A 4,391-nucleotide genomic window follows, 5' to 3' on the forward strand; every position below is an offset into this window, starting at 1 on the left:
CACATCGTTTCTTATTTTTTTAATTCAGCACAGTGTTGTAAGATCTATCCACATCGATGTAGACATTCCGTGCATCACTTCTAACACCTGCAAAGTATTCTATGGTGTGCGAGCACTGCATTTCACTTAAGCAGATTGTCTCCAGCTTCCTCTTCCACAAACAAAGCATCGATGAACATTCTTATATGCATCTTTTTTTCAGAGGCATGTGAAAATTTCCTTGAGGTTATATACCCAGAGGTGGAATTACTGTGCCAAAGAATAGGCATATGTTTAATCTGACTGAATACAAACAAATTGCTGTCCAAGACATCCACCAGCAGTTCATTCTTCCACCAGCTTCTCATATTTCCACTTTACCACCAAACTTGGCGTTATCCAAGGTCTAAATGTTGCCAGTGTGGTAGATGTAGTGATAGCAACAGTGTAGTGGCTTTCTTTGTTTTTTTTGTTTGTTTGTTTGTTTTTAGTGTAATAGTGCAGTGATAGCATCGTGGTTTATTTCACATTACTAATACTAATAAATGTAAGCATGTCTTCCTATGCATGTTAACCCTATGGAGTTTCTCTTCTCCAAAATACCCCTTCAATCACTTCTTGGCCTTTTGGCTAAGATCAAGTGTAGTATCTGTTCTTGCCAGTTTAAAATGTCTGTTCATTCCTTTGCCAATTTCTATACTGGGATTGCTCTTTTCCTTGTTGATCAGCAGAAATTCTTGGCACATCTGTATTCTAGATGTACAGTTCTAGATATTTTCAGTTTTACTTAACACAAATTTCTTCACTCTTGTCATCTGCTAACTTTATTCATAGTATGCTTTTGTTAAATATAAATACATACTTTATGTACATGGACCTATTTTATTTTACTGGTCTCATTGTTCTTGTACCTTATAGTTTTTATTGTTATTTATTATAGTACAGCTTAAATTTTTCAAATAAGTTTATCAAGTTCCTCAAAAAATCCAGCCAGCACCATGGCTCACGCCTGTAATCCCAGCACTTTGGGAGGCCGAGGCAGATGGATCACCTGAGGTCAGGAGTTCGAGACCAGCCTGGCCAAAATGGCAAAACCCCGTCTCTACTAAAAATACAAAAATCAGCTGGGCATGGTGGTGAGCACCTATAATCCCAGCTACATAGGAGGCTGAGGCAGGAGAATAGCTTGAACCCAGGAGATGGAGGTTGCAGTGAGCCAAGATCGCGCCACTGCACTCCAGCCTGGGCAACAGGGAGAGACTCCCCCTGTATCCAAAAAAAAAAAAAAAAAAAACTGAAATTTGTATTGGTTTTCATTGAATTTATAGATTACTTCAAGCAAGAGTGATGTCATTATAAAATTAATTTGGCCCAGCTGAGCATGGGATAGCTCTCCATCTCTTCAGATCATATTCCATGTCTTTTATTATTAGAGTTTTAAAATTTTCTCCACAGGAGCATAGTATAATTCTTAAATAAACATTCTCAATTATGCTATAGTTTCTGTTGACATTGTGAATGGCATCTTGTTTTTTATATAATTTTCTAGTTGGTTAGTGATGCTATAGAAAAATTCCAATATTTGAGAGTTTATCTTATTTCTAGAAACCTTGCTGAACTATTTTATGTATTCTAATAGTTTGTTGGTTATCATAGTCTTTCTAGGTAGAAGGTGATCTCTTCTGAAAGCAATGGCAGTTTTATTTTTTCCCTTCCAATTCTTCCATCTCTTATTTTTTTCCTTTCCTATAGTGTTGGCCAGTACTATGACAAGTAACAATGGAAATAGTGGTTATTCTTGCCTTGTCCTTGTCTTACAGAAATGACAAATTCCTAAAATTGAAAAAAAAAAAAAAGATGAAAAATCTTTGATTGAAAGGCCTCATGGACAACAATAGAGGTAAGGTAAAACAAACACTTCGATACGTTATAATGAAACTTTAAAACAACCAGTACAAAGAGGACATTCTAAAAGCTTACTGAGAAAAAGAATATATTTATAGCTAAGGAACAAGAATCAAAATAACAGTATACTTCTCCACAGCAAAACTAGATGCAAGCAGATAATGAAGAAATATTTTTAAAGTATTTAAGAAAATGAACACTGAACCTATAATTTTAAATCTAGCCAAATTTCCATTCAAATATTGTAGCATAATGAAAACATCTTCAACCCTACAAGACTCCCATTAAAACTGCTCTTAGAGAAAGCATTCAAAAGAAAAGAGTGACCCGGGAGGATGTTGCAAGAAATATGAGAGCAAAAGGTAATCAAATACTGGATAAAGTATATTATAGGAATTTTCTTAAAGCTGGAAAAAGGAGAAAATTCATCCATAACAACACAAAACAAAATATCTTTAAAAAAACATGATTACACAAGTCCAGAGAATACCATTTGTATTATATTATATTTAATTTTCCAAAATGTGACCCTTGAGGAGATCAAAGAGAAATCAAAATGCACTAGTGCTTTTGTTTTCTAAGGAAAAAATACAGCTATCAATAAATTTAAGAAATCAATAGGGACAAATAAACATAAAAGTGGATCGGAAGGACAAATAAACACAAAAATGGATCTGAAGTAAGAGGCAACCGCCACTTTTGTTCTTATCATAAAAACAAAAAAAAGTTTATAACAAAAACATTATAACAAAACAAAAAAGTTAAACTTTTAAACATTCTAACTTTTTCATAAATGAAATTTTAAACATTCTGTTTAACTTTTAATGTTTTAAAGTTTAGCTTTTAAATTTTAAACATTTAACTTTTGAGCATTCTGAGAGAAACTGAATCTTTCTATGAAAAATGGGAAGGATATATTTAAAAATTACAATGAATGGAAAACAGGAATAAGTTGGCAGGATAGGTTCTACTAGCTCAGTAACAATAATGAATTTAAGAAGATTAAACTCACCAATTAAAAGACAGATTTCTGCATTAAATTTAAATTACTTTAAAGATCCAATCATGTAATCTTGATTCTAAAACTAAATAAGGTCAATATAAGAAAAGAAAATTATAGGCCATCTAATTTGTGAACATCAATTCAAAAATCCTGAACAAAATATTTGCTTGCTGAATTCAATAGTATATTAAGGACTAATACATCATGATATAATAATAATACATTATAATATGTAAGATTTATCCCAGGAATGCAAGGATGGTTTATTCTTAGAAAACCTATCAGTGTAATTCACCACATTGATAAACTTTAGGAGAAAAATTATTAAATTATCTCAATCAAATATCTAAACATTTGATAAAGTCCAACATCTATTTGTAATTTAAGAAAAATAACTCTTAGAAACTTAGGACTAGAAAGAAACTTCCTTAACTTGAGAAAGTTTATATGCCAAAAATCTAGAGTGATGTTATACATAATAGAGAAGTTGTAAACAAATTCCCTTTAAGAACAAGTTGCTGGCCCGGTGCGTTGGCTCACACCTGCAATCCCAGCACTCTGGGAGGCCAAGGTGGGAGGATCGCTTGAGCCCAAAAGTTCAAGACCAGCCTAGACAACATAGTGAGACCCAATTTCCACACAAAAAAATTAAAAATTAGCCAGGCATGGTGGCATGTGCCTATAGCTACTTGAAGGTGGAGATTGGAGGATTACTAGAGCCAAGTAGGTCAAGGTGAGCTGTGATCATGCCACTGCATTCCAGCCTGAGCAACAAAGAACAAGTTGTCTTATTGCATTTTCGTAATTAATTTCCAAACATTTTTACACACAATTTTACACATAATTTTTTGTATATAGAGTACAAAAAATAAAACATATAAATTATACCATGTAATTGTGCCAAGTTCTATTCCAGACTTTAGGGATATAGCAGTGAAAAAAACAGAAATGTTTAGTATCATATAGCTAGATATCCAGTGTTGGGTAGAAAGAAAATTCATATGACCTTTCAATAAACGATTTGTCATCAACTCAGACATGGACTAGTGCATAGAAAAATTGATGGCCTAGAGGCTCAATAACCTCTGAACTATGAAGATTTTCTATGGCCCAGAAATTCAGGGCAATTTGTAAAGTCAGATCTGTAGAGGATTTCTTGACCTGACACATGGGAGTAGAGGGGAGGACCAGGGTGATTTTAAAGGGGGGCCATGAATCCTATGTGTATATACATATTTTCTTTGGAAGACAGTTCATAGCGTTCATGAGAGTCTCAAAGTTAAGAACCACTGTTTATTATAGAGAAATACTATGATATCAAATTTTTAAATACATAAAAGATAAGTTGCTTTATGTCCAGTTAGGACAGTAATGGGCTCCAAGGTAAAATGGGTAATCCACAGGTAAAATACCGAAGTCCACTGTTGCCTTCACGCAATTTCTCACATATTTTTTACATACTGAGTCAGCTAAACAAGCCCATTTCTCATTTCTCTGGCAAATG

The 4,391-nt window shown here is 33.5% G+C and overlaps 1 non-coding gene across 1 annotated transcript; it reads left to right on the forward strand.

Annotated features, from left to right (window-relative positions):
• Positions 1-589: 589 nt before the first annotated feature.
• Positions 590-775, forward strand: LOC112428854 (U2 spliceosomal RNA). Its single transcript, XR_003020922.1, has one exon. It is a non-coding gene; the product is annotated as a U2 spliceosomal RNA (small nuclear RNA).
• Positions 776-4,391: the final 3,616 nt, after the last annotated feature.

The sequence above is a fragment of the Macaca nemestrina genome, chromosome 12, assembly GCF_043159975.1.
Source record: "Macaca nemestrina isolate mMacNem1 chromosome 12, mMacNem.hap1, whole genome shotgun sequence".
In the NCBI taxonomy this organism is placed as follows: domain Eukaryota; kingdom Metazoa; phylum Chordata; class Mammalia; order Primates; family Cercopithecidae; genus Macaca; species Macaca nemestrina.